Raw genomic sequence first — 15,790 nt, forward strand, 5'->3', positions numbered from 1 at the left:
ACCCATAGACCAGGGGAGAGCGCGAACGCAGTCCCCCACTACCACAAATTATGCAGTCGAGTTTCCCGCATTTGGGGAAATCGCAGGGGTCAGCACACCCGGAGTGCAAGGGATGAGCCTCGCCCTGGGAAAACCACCTGCCTGATCATGGTGTCTCCCCTGCCAGGTAAGTATGCCTGCCCCGCCGCGCCGCCCCCGGGCCCCGCCCGCCGCACGCCTCGCCACCACACGGCCAGCGCCGCCCCGGCCCCGCTCCCGCCCGGCCCCGCGCCTCAGGCCCGGCCCGCACGGCCCGGCCCGCGCCAAGCCCGCGGACAAGCCAGGCCAGCGCGGGCCGGGCGCGGGACAGGCGCGGGACAGGCCCCGGCATGCCGCGCGGCGGGACTTGATTTGCATGGACACGCCCCCGCCGGGGCGGCGCCGTTACCGGGCCCGGGCTGGCCCCGCCCGGCCGGGACTGCCGGTCCCCGTGCCCGCCGGGCCCGCGGGACGGTCACCGGGACGGCGCCGGCGCTGCCTCTCGATGTGACATTTCGATATCAAACCGAATGCTGTTTTTATTTCTTTTATTGTAACGAAAGCAGCGCAGGGCGGCCGGGGAGTCACCGCTCCGCTCACGGTGCACACCACTCACACGCTCACCACAGTGCATATCCTGGTTTTAAGCCTACAAAGCATTTTCCAGTGTGCTTGGTTAGTCCCAATCAGCAAGGATCAATAAATCGGGATCAGCAATTTCATAATCTCTCCAGGTGGTCCTTGGCTTCCTCTCCTCCTTGTGCTCGTCTGGAGAGAGGCATTTCACCGTGTCTGCTACAGAATTGTCCTCTGGTACCAGTGCATCAAGCTTTTCATTATACATAAGCATTTAATTGCTTTGTTGCAATATCCCTTAGCTTAACCACAGATTCCTCTATTTTATTCTAAGCATCAATCGTTTTGCTGCCTCATCTCTTTACTCTCCCATACTTCTGGTTTTTTGTTCAGTGCTTTATTTGGCTGTTCGGTCACAAAGTTCCAAACCCGTTCTTTGTAGCGATCCCAGGGAACACGTCGGCTTTCAACACAGCAGGCAGGAGCGTTTGCTGATTCCATCGCCAGCTGACACGAATCACAAAACCATTTCCACGCTCTCCTTGGCGGGGCCGGTGCTGTGCTCAGCTGCTGGGGCAGGGCGACCCCGAGCACCCTGATTCCCCGGGGGCTGCAGCTCAGGGGTCCCTGGGGGCTCAGGGGTCCCTGGTGCCCGGGGGCTCAGGGGTCCCTGGTGCCCAGGAGCTCAGGGGTCCCTGGTGCCCAGGAGCTCAGGGGTCCCTGGTGCCCGGGGGCTCAGGGCCCCCCATCACTGCAGCCCGGGTCTCCCATTGCCCCTCCTTGTCTCCCTGGGGATTGTGGAAACCCAGGGCACCGGGAATATTTCTCTGTCTGCTCCGGGGTGCCCTGACCCCCAGGGGAGCACTGACTCTGACCATCATTCAAGGAGAAAGTTTCCTAGAGCTCAAGACAGACTGGAATCCACAGAAGTGTGAAACAGATTATCGAGAGAGGTGGAGGTGTGTCACTGGCTGAGACCTTGTAACAAGAGGTTGTTGGCCATTTTGTGCCTGCTAATGAAAAGCTGCCAATCTCAGGGTTGTGAGACCGTTTTACTGATAAGGAATAATAAACACCTGAGTCCGAGCAGGAACTACTTGTTACAAGTCTCTCGCTACAAGGTCTTTTAAGACTAAACTATCCAATTAAGAACTGACACCTAGATTATTTTCCCTTTTAACCCAATACCTGATCCCAAAGAGCTGCAATGTGGACTTTTCTGCCCAATCACAAAATGCCACCCAAACCCATGAAGAAGAAGAAGGAAGAAGAAGCATGAAGAAGAAACCCAGGACGACACCCTGTGCTCTCCATCTTGCTTCCATCCACAACACTAAAAATCCCAAACCCTAAATTTCTCACCAAGTGATACACCTACACTATTCTCTATAATCTACTTCACTTTTTTGTGGATTCCAGTCTATCTTGAACTCTAGGAAACTGTCTCCATGAATGAGGGTCAGAGTCAGTGCTCCCCTGGGGGTCAGGGCACCCCAGAGCAGACAGAGAAATATTCCCGGTGCCCTGGGTTTCCACGGGGCACAGTGTTGGTTTGGGTGTGCAAGGCCCTGTGGGGCCATGGTGGCTCTGGGGTGAAATGAATACTGGTGTTTGACGGCCCCGTGCTCCCCCTGGAGCGTGACTGGGCATTTCCAGGGCGCTGTGTGCTCGTGGGCACGCCCTCCACGGGCTCTCCTGGGCTGCTGCCCGTGCCCAGAGCCCCTCGGGCTGGGCTGGCTGGGCCCTGATGGGCTGTGTGTATGGATTGTGTCAGTGCCACCCTGCCGATGTGCTGTCCTGGACCGAGCTGGATCCCAGTCCTGCACTGTGATCCTGTCCTGGACCGAGCTGGATCCCGGTCCTGCACTGTGATCCTGTCCTGGACCGAGCTGGATCCCAGTCCTGGACTGTGATCCCGTCCCGGACCGAGCTGGATCCCAGTCCTGGGCCGAGCTGGATCCCAGTCCTGCACTGTGATCCTGTCCTGGACCGAGCTGGATCCCAGTCCTGCACTGTGATCCTGTTCTGGACCGAGCTGGATCCCGGTCCTGCACTGTGATCCTGTCCTGGACCGAGCTGGATCCCAGTCCTGGACTGGGATCCTGTCCTGGACCGAGCTGGATCCCAGTCCTGCACAGTGCTGATCCCATCCCACACTGTGATCCCGTCCCGCACTCTGATCCCGTCCCGCACTCTGATCCCGTCCCGCACTGTGATCCCGTCCCGCACTCTGATCCCGTCCCTCACTGTCATCCCGTCCCGCACTGTGATCCTGTCCCGCACTGTGATCCCGTCCCGCACTGTGATCCCGTCCCGCACTCTGATCCCGTCCCGCACTCTGATCCTGTCCCGCGCTGTGATCCTGTCATGTCCCGCACTCTGATCCCGTCCCGCACTGTGATCCCGTCCCGCACTGAGATCCCGTGCCGCACTGTGATCCCGTCCCGCACTGTGATCCTGTCCTGTCCCGCACTGTGATCCCGTCCCGCGCTGTGATCCCGTCCCGCACTGTGATCCCGTCCCGCACTCTGATCCCGTCCCGCACTGTGATCCCGTCCCACACTCTGATCCCGTCCCGCACTCTGATCCCGTCCCGCACTCTGATCCCGTCCCGCGCTGTGATCCCGTCCCGCACTGTGATCCCGTCCCACACTCTGATCCCGTCCCGCACTCTGATCCCGTCCCGCACTCTGATCCCGTCCCGCACTGTGATCCCGTCCCACACTCTGATCCCGTCCCGCGCTGTGATCCCGTCCCGCACTGTGATCCCGTCCCGCACTGTGATCCTGTCCTGTCCCGCACTGTGATCCCGTCCCGCACTCTGATCCCGTCCCGCACTGTGATCCCGTCCCGCACTCTGATCCTGTCCTGTCCCGCACTGTGATCCCGTCCCGCACTGTGATCCCGTCCCGCACTCTGATCCCGTCCCGCACTGTGATCCCGTCCCGCACTGTGATCCCGTCCCGCACTCTGATCCCGTCCCGCACTGTGATCCCGTCCCGCACTCTGATCCTGTCCCGCACTCTGATCCCGTCCCGCACTGTGATCCCGTCCTGCACTGTGATCCCGTCCCGCACTCTGATCCCGTCCCGCACTCTGATCCCGTCCCGGACCGAGCTGGATCCCGGTACGAGCCGCTCTCACCCCCGAGGTCCCGCGCAGCCCCGCAGCCCCGCCGCTCTCCCGCAGCCCCGTGTCCCCGTCCCTTGGCAGGCCAGCCACCAGCGGGGCTGTCGCTGTCCCTGACCCACACCGGGCACCGCCGGCCCCGCGCTGCCCCGCGGCGCCTGTCCCGTGCTGGCCGCGCTCTGCCGCTGCTGCGGCTGCAGCCCGGCCCCGCTGTGCTGCGGCACCGGGCAGCGCCAGGCACCGGGACCGGGACCGAGACCCGGACACCGACCCGGACCCGGACCGGACCAGGACCCGGACCCGGACACGGACCCGGACACGGACCAGGACCCGGACCCGGACCAGGACCAGGACCAGGACCAGGACCAGGACCCGGACACCGACCCGGACCCGGACCGGACCAGGACCCGGACCCGGACACGGACCCGGACACGGACCAGGACCCGGACCCGGACACGGACCCGGACCGGACCAGGACCAGGACCAGGACCCGGACCAGGACCAGCAGCCGGCTCCGGTCAGCGAGGGGGCGGGGCCTGCAGTGTCCGGCTGAGGGGCGGGGCAGTGGGAACGCGCGGCAGAGGCGGCGCTCGCGGTGCGGTACCGATCAGTGGGCGTGTCCATGCAAATCAAGTCCCGCCGCGCGGCATGCCGGGCCTGTCCCGCGCCTGTCCCGCGCCCGGCCCGCGCTGGCCTGGCTTGTCCGCGGGCTTGGCGCGGGCCGGGCCGTGCGGGCCGGGCCTGAGGCGCGGGGCCGGGCGGGAGCGGGGCCGGGGCGGCGCTGGCCGTGTGGTGGCGAGGCGTGCGGCGGGCGGGGCCCGGGGGCGGCGCGGCGGGGCAGGCATACTTACCTGGCAGGGGAGACACCATGATCAGGCAGGTGGTTTTCCCAGGGCGAGGCTCATCCCTTGCACTCCGGGTGTGCTGACCCCTGCGATTTCCCCAAATGCGGGAAACTCGACTGCATAATTTGTGGTAGTGGGGGACTGCGTTCGCGCTCTCCCCTGGTCTCGTGGTCAATGACAGAATTAACACAGTAACCGAAAAAAGCACGTTCGGTTTCACCGCTGTTTGAGACGTTTCTTTTACAGCGGTGTTTGGGGTTGCTAAGCTGTTTCCCAGCCGCCGTTCGGTGCGCTCCCTCTCTCCCGGTCTGACCCCTCCCTGTCCCGCCCGTGCAGCAGCCGCAGGATCCTCACTCCGCTTCGCCCCTTTCGGTCCCGCTCCCGGCCCAGCAGCGCTCGCACGGCCCCGGCCCGGCTCGGGCTGCGGCGGACGCCGGGGCTCGGTTTGGGTCCGCGGCCGCCTCCGCTCCCCAGGGCGGGACGGGCGGGAGCAGAGAGCCCGTCCTGCTCGGCTTTGGGCAGTGAGAAACAGAAAACAGCTCCGCAGGCATTGTTCATTGCGGCACGCCGGGCGCATCGGGGACAGCTCCTGCCCTTCGTGCGGGCCCTGGCTGTGAGGGGAAAGACGTGTGCTAATGTCTTTACAAATTATTTTATGGGTGCGGTTTTGGGTGTCAAAGTCTTTGAAATGGGTCCGAGTGTCTGTAGTGACGTTGGGCGGCAGGTTTGCTGCAGAGCCCAGTTCGGCTCCTGAAGGAGACAAGGGTCTGCACAAGGCTGAGCTTCTCAGCTTTGGGGTGAAATGACGGGTTCAAGGGGGGGATGTGTGGTGGGTGGTCGGGAAAGCTGCACCTTCCTGCTGCCTCGGCCAACGGGGAAAGGAAGAAGGCAGCTGGGAGTTAGGCTAAAAGGAGGCTGCACCCTCCAAAAACCCGAGAGAAAACCCCACGGACGTGTGCTCCAGCGGACTCCCTGCCTTTATTCGAATAAAGTTTGAACTCCTCTGTCTCCTTTTGGGACATAAACCTCTAGCGCTCGTAGATTTTCCTGACAGTTACAAAGTTATTTCCCTTACCTAGTGTCACAGCAAGTTTATTCATTCACTTTCTAAGACATCATTTACATTTTCATAACTTCGCCTACTCATTTTGAGTTATTTCATGGTCTCTGCTATAGTAATATGCTCCTTGTTGACGGAGTGACAGAACTATCCTTTGTTCCCTTAGAAAGGAAATAAGCCCAGAAGTTTCTCTCCTCAGTGAGGTGAAAAGGCATCTCATAGCCCCTGGGGACTTCACCTCAAACTGAAGGATAGCTAATTGAATAGAAGCCGGAGCAATTTACTAAAAAAAGAAGAGAAGAAAGAAACTAATCGCTTTGGTGAGGTGTTTTACCAGGGGCAGGAGGGCCTCTTGCACCTGGCTCGATTTTTCTCTGTAAAGAGTTTTATTTTGCCTTTTATTAAAACTTTTTTGTTCCCAACACTACCACAGCAGCCATCCTGCTGATTTTATGCCTTCTAAGGCAGCTGAGCTATCTTAGGTGTGAAATAGATCTCCAAAAGCTTATGAGCCCTGACTCAAAGAGACTCCTATTTCACTCTGTTCTCTTGCATCATAAACAGTTCCTTGCACGCTGTTCTGGTGGTCATTCCGAGGCTGTCTTGTCCTGGCTTCTGCCAATCTTGGCAGCTCCTCTTTTCTCGTTAGCTTCTCCGCTTGTCCTTTTCAGACCGGATTTTGTATATTTGTGGCTAAAAGCGTCCTTTGTTGTGCTATCTCGTTTGTTACGGTTAAGCACAACATTGTACAGTTTGTTCTATTCAGCGAGAAAGGGGACGAATGTATTTTTATATCAGCTCTCATGGCTCACAAGGACGCATCGAGTCCTGCCGCTGGAAGTGCGGCAGCACTCGCGGAGTCGATGGCTGTGACCGGCACCGGGATCACGGAGCGGGACCGGCACCTCTGCGCCCTCTGCCTCCCCCGGAGCCGCTCGGACCCGCTCTCCGCCGGGCGCTTCCCTGGGCCCGCAGATCGGGACAGGCCGGGCCCATCCCGGCTCCAACGCGGCATTCCAGAGCCCCTCGGACCGCTCTGCAATTCCAGCCGGGACCAGCCCGGGCACCGGCAGCGCTCGTGTGCGGGGGCTCGGCTCGGGAGGCGCTTCAGGACCCCCGGTTGTCCCTGCGAAACCCACCGGGACGGGACCGGGACACTCTCGGTGCCTCCGTTAACGCGGTTCAGCGCCGAGCTGTGCGCTGGCCCCGAACATCAACAGCGCCCAGACCCGGGCGCTGCGGGAGCGGCACTGGCGGGGGTGAAACGATTGTAGGAACTCCCAATAACACAAAATGCGATTTCTATTCTTTAACCACGAGACCAGGGGAGAGCGCGAACGCAGTCCCCCACTACCACAAATTATGCAGTCGAGTTTCCCGCATTTGGGGAAATCGCAGGGGTCAGCACACCCGGAGTGCAAGGGATGAGCCTCGCCCTGGGAAAACCACCTGCCTGATCATGGTGTCTCCCCTGCCAGGTAAGTATGCCTGCCCCGCCGCGCCGCCCCCGGGCCCCGCCCGCCGCACGCCTCGCCACCACACGGCCAGCGCCGCCCCGGCCCCGCTCCCGCCCGGCCCCGCGCCTCAGGCCCGGCCCGCACGGCCCGGCCCGCGCCAAGCCCGCGGACAAGCCAGGCCAGCGCGGGCCGGGCGCGGGACAGGCGCGGGACAGGCCCCGGCATGCCGCGCGGCGGGACTTGATTTGCATGGACACGCCCACCGATCGGTACCGCACCGTGAGCGCCGCCTCTGCCGCGCGCTCCCACTGCCCCGCCCCTCAGCCGGACACTGCAGGCCCCGCCCCCTCGCTGACCGGAGCCGGCTGCCGGTCCTGGTCCTGGTCCTGGTCCTGGTCCTGGTACTGGTCCGGGTCCGGGCCCTGGTCCTGGTCCTGGTCCGTATCCGGGTCCGGGTCCGGGTCCGTGTCCGGGTCCGGGTCCTGGTCCGGGTCCGGGTCCTGGTCCGGGCCCTGGTCCTGGTCCTGGTCCGTATCCGGGTCCGGGTCCGTGTCCGGGTCCGGGTCCTGGTCCGGGTCCGGGTCCGGGTCCGGGTCCTGGTCCGGTCCGGGTCCGGGTCCTGGTCCGTGTCCGGGTCCTGGTCCGGGTCCGGGTCCGGGTCCTGGTCCGGGTCCGGGTCCTGGTCCTGGTCCTGGTCCTGGTCCTGGTCCTGGTCCGGGTCCGGGTCCGGGTCCGGGTCGGTGTCCGGGTCTCGGTCCCGGTCCCGGTGCCTGGCGCTGCCCGGTGCCGCAGCACAGCGGGGCCGGGCTGCAGCCGCAGCAGCGGCAGAGCGCGGCCAGCACGGGACAGGCGCCGCGGGGCAGCGCGGGGCCGGCGGTGCCCGGTGTGGGTCAGGGACAGCGACAGCCCCGCTGGTGGCTGCCCTGCCAAGGGACGGGGACACGGGGCTGCGGGAGAGCGGCGGGGCTGCGGGGCTGCGCGGGACCTCGGGGGTGAGAGCGGCTCGTACCGGGATCCAGCTCGGTCCGGGACGGGATCAGAGTGCGGGACGGGATCACAGTGCGGGACGGGATCACAGTGCGGGACGGGATCAGAGTGTGGGACGGGATCACAGTGTGGGATGGGATCAGCACAGTGCAGGACTGGGATCCAGCTCGGTCCAGGACAGGATCACAGTGCGGGACGGGATCACAGTGCGGGACGGGATCAGAGTGCGGGACGGGATCAGAGTGTGGGACGGGATCACAGTGCGGGACGGGATCACAGTGCGGGACAGGATCAGAGTGCGGGACGGGATCACAGCGCGGGACGGGATCACAGTGAGGGACCGGGCTCAGCACTGTGCAGGACTGGGATCCAGCTCGGTCCAGGACAGGATCACAGTGCAGGACTGGGATCCAGCTCGGTCCAGGACGGGATCCCAGTGCAGGACTGGGATCCAGCTCGGTCCAGGACGGGATCCCAGTGCAGGACTGGGATCCAGCTCGGTCCAGGACAGGATCCCAGTGCAGGACTGGGATCCAGCTCGGTCCAGGACGGGATCACAGTGCAGGACCGGGATCCAGCTCGGTCCAGGACAGGATCACAGTGCAGGACTGGGATCCAGCTCGGCCCAGGACAGCACATCGGCAGGGTGGCACTGACACAATCTATACACACAGCCCATCAGGGCCCAGCCACCCCAGCCCGAGGGGCTCTGGGCACGGGCAGCAGCCCAGGGAGAGCCCGTGGAGGGCGTGCCCACGAGCACACAGCGCCCTGGAAATGCCCAGTCACGCTCCAGGGGGAGCACGGGGCCGTCAAACACCAGTATTCATTTCACCCCAGAGCCACCATGGCCCCACAGGGCCTTGCACACCCAAACCAACACTGTGCCCCGTGGAAACCCAGGGCACCGGGAATATTTCTCTGTCTGCTCCGGGGTGCCCTGACCCCCAGGGGAGCACTGACTGACCCTCATTCATGGAGAAAGTTTCCTAGAGTTCAAGACAGACTGGAATCCACAAAAAAGTGAAATAGATTATCGAGAGTGGCATAGGTGTATCACTTGGTGAGAAATTTAGGGTTTGGGATTTTTAGTGTGTTGTGGATGGAAGCAAGATGGAGAGCACAGGGTGTCGTCCTGGGTTTCTTCTTCATGCTGCTTCTTCCTTCTTCTTCTTCGTGGGTTTGGGTGGCATTTTGTAATTGGGCAGAAAAGTCCACATTGCAGCTCTTTGGGATCAGGTGTTGGGTTAAAAGGGAAAATAATCTAGGTGTCAGTTCTTAATTGGATAGTTTAGTCTTAAAAGACCTTGTAGCGAGAGACTTGTAACAAGTAGTTCCTGCTCGGACTCAGGTGTTTATTATTCCTTATCAGTAAAACAGTCTCACAACCCTGAGTTTGGCAGCTTTTCATTAGCAGGCACAAAATGGCCAACAACCTCTTGTTACAAGGTCTCAGCTAGTGACACACCTCCACCTCTCTCGATAATCTGTTTCACACTTCTGTGGATTCCAGTCTGTCTTGAACTCTAGGAAACTTTCTCCATGAATGATGGTCAGTCAGTGCTCCCCTGGGGGTCAGGGCACCCCAGAGCAGACAGAGAAATATTCCCGGTGCCCTGGGTTTCCACAATCCCCAGGGAGACAAGGAGGGGCAATGGGAGACCCGGGCTGCAGTGATGGGGGGCCCTGAGCCCCCGGGCACCAGGGACCCCTGAGCCCCAGGGACCCCTGAGCCCCCGGGCACCAGGGACCCCTGAGCTGCAGCCCCCGGGCACCAGGGACCCCTGAGCTGCAGCCCCCGGGGAATCAGGGTGCTCGGGGTCGCCCTGCCCCAGCAGCTGAGCACAGCACCGGCCCCGCCAAGGAGAGCGTGGAAATGGTTTTGTGATTCGTGTCAGTTGGCGATGGAATCAGCAAACGCTCCTGCCTGCTGTGTTGAAAGCCGACGTGTTCCCTGGGATCGCTACAAAGAACGGGTTTGGAACTTTGTGACCGAACAGCCAAATAAAGCACTGAACAAAAAACCAGAAGTATGGGAGAGTAAAGAGATGAGGCAGCAAAACGATTGATGCTTAGAATAAAATAGAGGAATCTGTGGTTAAGCTAAGGGATATTGCAACAAAGCAATTAAATGCTTATGTATAATGAAAAGCTTGATGCACTGGTACCAGAGGAAAATTCTGTAGCAGACACGGGTGAAATGCCTCTCTCCAGACGAGCACAAGGAGGAGAGGAAGCCAAGGACCACCTGGAGAGATTATGAAATTGCTGATCCCGGTTTATTGATCCTTGCTGATTGGGACTAACCAAGCACACTGGAAAATGCTTTGTAGGCTTAAAACCAGGATATGCGCTGTGGTGAGCGTGTGAGTGGTGTGCACCGTGAGCGGAGCGGTGACTCCCCGGCCGCCCTGCGCTGCTTTCGTTACAATAAAGGAAATAAAAACAGCATTCGGTTTGATATCGAAATGTCACATCGAGAGGCAGCGCCGGCGCCGTCCCGGTGACCGTCCCGCGGGCCCGGCGGGCACGGGGACCGGCAGTCCCGGCCGGGCGGGGCCAGCCCGGGCCCGGTAACGGCGCCGCCCCGGCGGGGGCGTGTCCATGCAAATCAAGTCCCGCCGCGCGGCATGCCGGGGCCTGTCCCGCGCCTGTCCCGCGCCCGGCCCGCGCTGGCCTGGCTTGTCCGCGGGCTTGGCGCGGGCCGGGCCGTGCGGGCCGGGCCTGAGGCGCGGGGCCGGGCGGGAGCGGGGCCGGGGCGGCGCTGGCCGTGTGGTGGCGAGGCGTGCGGCGGGCGGGGCCCGGGGGCGGCGCGGCGGGGCAGGCATACTTACCTGGCAGGGGAGACACCATGATCAGGCAGGTGGTTTTCCCAGGGCGAGGCTCATCCCTTGCACTCCGGGTGTGCTGACCCCTGCGATTTCCCCAAATGCGGGAAACTCGACTGCATAATTTGTGGTAGTGGGGGACTGCGTTCGCGCTCTCCCCTGGTCTCGTGGATAAAGAATAGAAATCGCATTTTGTGTTATTGGGAGTTCCTACAATCGTTTCACCCCCGCCAGTGCCGCTCCCGCAGCGCCCGGGTCTGGGCGCTGTTGATGTTCGGGGCCAGCGCACAGCTCGGCGCTGAACCGCGTTAACGGAGGCACCGAGAGTGTCCCGGTCCCGTCCCGGTGGGTTTCGCAGGGACAACCGGGGGTCCCGAAGCGCCTCCCGAGCCGAGCCCCCGCACACGAGCGCTGCCGGTGCCCAGGTTGTTCCCCGCTGGAATTGCAGAGCGGTCCGAGGGGCTCTGGAATGCCGCGTTGGAGCCGGGATGGGCCCGGCCTGTCCCGATCTGCGGGCCCAGGGAAGCGCCCGGCGGAGAGCGGGTCCGAGCGGCTCCGGGGGAGGCAGAGGGCGCAGAGGTGCCGGTCCCGCTCCGTGATCCCGGTGCCGGTCACAGCCATCGACTCCGCGAGTGCTGCCGCACTTCCAGCGGCAGGACTCGATGCGTCCTTGTGAGCCATGAGAGCTGATATAAAAATACATTCGTCCCCTTTCTCGCTGAATAGAACAAACTGTACAATGTTGTGCTTAACCGTAACAAACGAGATAGCACAACAAAGGACGCTTTTAGCCACAAATATACAAAATCCGGTCTGAAAAGGACAAGCGGAGAAGCTAACGAGAAAAGAGGAGCTGCCAAGATTGGCAGAAGCCAGGACAAGACAGCTTCGGAATGGCCACCAGAACAGCGTGCAAGGAACTGTTTATGATGCAAGAGAACAGAGTGAAATAGGAGTCTCTTTGAGTCAGGGCTCATAAGCTTTTGGAGATCTATTTCACACCTAAGATAGCTCAGCTGCCTTAGAAGGCATAAAATCAGCAGGATGGCTTCCCTGGTAGTGTTGGGAACAAAAAAGTTTTAATAAAAGGCAAAATAAAACTCTTTACAGAGAAAAATCGAGCCAGGTGCAAGAGGCCCTCCTGCCCCTGGTAAAACACCTCACCAAAGCGATTAGTTTCTGTCGTCTCTTCTTTTTCCAGTAAATTGCTCCGGCTTCTATTCAATTAGCTATCCTTCAGTTTGAGGTGAAGTCCCCAGGGGCTATGAGATGCCTTTTCACCTCATTGAGGAGAGAAACTTATGGGCTTATTTCCTTTCTAAGGGAACAAAGGATAGTTCCGTCAACAAGGAGCACATTCCTATAGCAGAAACTATGAAATAACTCCAAATGAGTAGGCGAAGTTATGAAAATGTAAATGATGTCTTAGAAAGTGAATGAATAAACTTGCTGTAACACTGGGTAAGGGAAATAACTTTGTAACTGTCAGGAAAATCTATGAACGCCAGAGGTTTGTGTCCAAAAAGGAGACAGAGGAGTTCAAACTTTATTCGAATAAAGGCAGGGAGTCCGCTGGAGCACACGTCTGTAGGGTTTTCTCTCGGGTTTTTGAAGGGTGCAGCCTCCTTTTATCCTAACTCCCAGCTGCCTTCTTCCTTTCCCCGTTGGCCGAGGCAGCAGGAAGGTGCAGCTTTCCCGACCACCCACCACACATCCCCCCCTTGAACCCGTCATTTCACCCCAAAGCTGAGAAGCTCAGCCTTGTGCAGACCCTTGTCTCCTTCAGGAGCCGAACTGGGCTCTGCAGCAAACCTGCCGCCCAACGTCACTACAGACATTCGGACCCATTTCAAAGACTTTGACACCCAAAACCGCACCCGTAAAATAATTTGTAAAGACATTAGCACACGTCTTTCCCCTCACAGCCAGGGCCCGCACGAAGGGCAGGAGCTGTCCCCGATGCGCCCGGCGTGCCGCAATGAACAATGCCTGCGGAGCTGTTTTCTGTTTCTCACTGCCCAAAGCCGAGCAGGACGGGCTCTCTGCTCCCGCCCGTCCCGCCCTGGGGAGCGGAGGCGGCCGCGGACCCAAACCGAGCCCCGGCGTCCGCCGCAGCCCGAGCCGGGCCGGGGCCGTGCGAGCGCTGCTGGGCCGGGAGCGGGACCGAAAGGGGCGAAGCGGAGTGAGGATCCTGCGGCTGCTGCACGGGCGGGACAGGGAGCGGGTCAGACCGGGAGAGAGGGAGCGCACCGAACGGCGGCTGGGAAACAGCTTAGCAACCCAAACACCGCTGTAAAGAAACGTCTCAAACAGCGGTGAAACCGAACGTGCTTTTTTCGGTTACTGTGTTAATTCTGTCATTGACCACGAGACCAGGGGAGAGCGCGAACGCAGTCCCCCACTACCACAAATTATGCAGTCGAGTTTCCCGCATTTGGGGAAATCGCAGGGGTCAGCACACCCGGAGTGCAAGGGATGAGCCTCGCCCTGGGAAAACCACCTGCCTGATCATGGTGTCTCCCCTGCCAGGTAAGTATGCCTGCCCCGCCGCGCCGCCCCAGGGCCCCGCCCGCCGCACGCCTCGCCACCACACGGCCAGCGCCGCCCCGGCCCCGCTCCCGCCCGGCCCCGCGCCTCAGGCCCGGCCCGCACGGCCCGGCCCGCGCCAAGCCCGCGGACAAGCCAGGCCAGCGCGGGCCGGGCGCGGGACAGGCGCGGGACAGGCCCCGGCATGCCGCGCGGCGACGCTAATCTGCATGGACACGCCCACTGATCGGCCAACCGCACCGCCCCCAGCCCGCTGGGATTTGCATGACCACGCCCACTCCCCAAACCCCGCCCCGGGCCGCGCACTCGGGCAGCGCCCCCTGGCGGCGCGGCGGAGCGACCCCGCCCGGGCCGAGCGAGTCCGGAACCTCCCGAACGGAACCGGATCCGAACGAACCGGATCCGAACAGATCCCAATCCCGAACAGAACCGGATACAGAACAGAACCGGACCCCCAGCTGTTATAAATTCGAAGCTTGACCAGGCCAATACTCAAGCAGCAATCAATTAATTAATTAATGTGGTAAAGTCTGAGCAATGCAGGCTGGGTACAGCGGGGGAATTTTCCCTCCAGCTGCACGCCGATAGTTGGGGCTCACAGGTATTTACAGGGGTGCTCAGGAGCTTTCTCAGCAGTTTCTATTCCCAATTTTTACATCACAATTCTACACACGATTGTGATTTAGTTTTTCTCAGGATGTATCCCAGAAAGGAGTATCCCCACATGGAGGGGTCCAGCTTCTGAAAGAAGGAAGAAGTCTCCCAGCTGGTGAGGCCCAGATTCCAGATGTGGGCTCACCTTCTAATTGCAAGGACTATAAATCTCATACCAGTGATGTCCAGCTGCCCTTGGTGGAAACTATCAGTCCTGGAGTTGATGTTCATCTTCCTTTCTCAAGCTGCTTTTCACTGTTTTGTTAAGGTGTTGAGATAAGCACGTTTCCTTTTGATAGATTCTAAAGCTATAGTTCCAAAGATCCTTACTACAAGCAATATTCTAAAATTATACTTCAAAAGGCAATTATTGCAAAACTCTTTAAGGCTTAGCTACAAGCAGAAAGTTCCTGTCAAACAGGAACATCCTTCAAGCTTTAATTCCAGTGCTCCTGAATCAACTGAAGACTTATAAAGGTTAATTGTTATTAATAAATTAATAAACAAAGGAAAGGTTCAAAGGCTTCTTCCATGCTTTCCTTCCTCAGTTATTTATAAGAATTCATTTTTACAGCTGTCCCATGGTCGGTTTCCACACATATCACAGTCACAGATACACACGTGGCCTGCATGTACCTGACACGAAACACAGCTGGGGATTGCACTGAACGGAACCAGAGCCCGAAGGAACCGGGTCCTGAACGGATCCTGATCCTGAACGGATCCTGAACGGAACTGGATCCTGAATGGATCCTGATCCCAAATGGATCCTGAATGGATCCTGAATGGATCCTGATCCTGAACAGATCCAGATCCCAAATGGATCCTGAATGGATTCTGAATGGATCCTGATCCTGAATGGATCCTGAACGGAATGGGATCCTGAACAGATCCTGATCCCAAATGGATCCTGATCCTGAATGGATCCATATCTTGAATGGATCCCGAATGGAACTGGATCCTGAATGGATCGAGATCCCAAATGGATCCAGACCCCGAACAGAACCAGACCCTGCACAGATCCAGGCACAGCACGGGCAGCACGACACATGGCACTGTTTGTGTCCCACAGCACTGTTTGTGTCACACAGCTGTTTGTGTCACACAGCTCTGTTTGTGTCCCACGGTGTGTTTGTGTCACACAGCTCTGTTTGTGTCACACCGCACTGTTTGTGTCACACAGCTCTGTCTGTGTCACACAGCTGTTTGTGTCACACAGCTCTGTTTGTGTCACACGGTGTGTTTGTGTCACAGGCACTGTTTGTGTCACACCGCACTGTTTGTGTCACACAGCTCTGTCTGTGTCACACAGCTCTGTTTGTGTCACACGGTGCTGTTTGTGTCACAGGCACTGTTTGTGTCACACAGCTCTGTTTGTGTCACATGCACTGTTTGTGTCACACAGCACTGTTTGTGTCACACAGCTCTGTTTGTGTCACACCGAGCTGTTTGTGTCACAGGCACTGTTTGTGTCACACGTTGCTGTTTGTGTCACACAGCTCTGTTTGTGTCACAGGCACTGTTTGTGTCACACAGCACTGTTTGTGTCACACAGCTCTGTTTGTGTCACAGGCACTGTTTGTGTCACACGTTGCTGTTTGTGTCACACAGCTCTGTTTGTGTCACAGGCACTGTTTGTGTCACACCGAGCTGTTTGTGTCACACAGCTCTGTTTGTGTCACAGGCACT

The 15,790-nt window shown here is 59.6% G+C and overlaps 5 non-coding genes across 5 annotated transcripts; 2 read left to right on the forward strand and 3 right to left on the reverse strand.

The window, feature by feature from the left end:
* Nucleotides 1-10: 10 nt before the first annotated feature.
* Nucleotides 11-174, reverse strand: LOC135298278 (U1 spliceosomal RNA). The gene has a single exon (XR_010360277.1). It is a non-coding gene; the product is annotated as a U1 spliceosomal RNA (small nuclear RNA).
* A 4,392-nt stretch (nucleotides 175-4,566) lies between these two features.
* On the forward strand, nucleotides 4,567-4,730 carry LOC135298290 (U1 spliceosomal RNA). The gene has a single exon (XR_010360288.1). It is a non-coding gene; the product is annotated as a U1 spliceosomal RNA (small nuclear RNA).
* Nucleotides 4,731-6,950: 2,220 nt separating this feature from the next.
* LOC135298297 (U1 spliceosomal RNA) lies at nucleotides 6,951-7,114 on the reverse strand. The gene has a single exon (XR_010360295.1). It is a non-coding gene; the product is annotated as a U1 spliceosomal RNA (small nuclear RNA).
* Nucleotides 7,115-10,898: 3,784 nt separating this feature from the next.
* LOC135298298 (U1 spliceosomal RNA) lies at nucleotides 10,899-11,062 on the forward strand. Its single transcript, XR_010360296.1, has one exon. It is a non-coding gene; the product is annotated as a U1 spliceosomal RNA (small nuclear RNA).
* Nucleotides 11,063-13,273: 2,211 nt separating this feature from the next.
* Nucleotides 13,274-13,437, reverse strand: LOC135298300 (U1 spliceosomal RNA). Its single transcript, XR_010360297.1, has one exon. It is a non-coding gene; the product is annotated as a U1 spliceosomal RNA (small nuclear RNA).
* Between the last annotated feature and the right edge of the window lie 2,353 nt (nucleotides 13,438-15,790).

This window comes from Passer domesticus, chromosome 3 (assembly GCF_036417665.1).
Source record: "Passer domesticus isolate bPasDom1 chromosome 3, bPasDom1.hap1, whole genome shotgun sequence".
Classification (NCBI taxonomy): Eukaryota; Metazoa; Chordata; class Aves; order Passeriformes; family Passeridae; genus Passer; species Passer domesticus.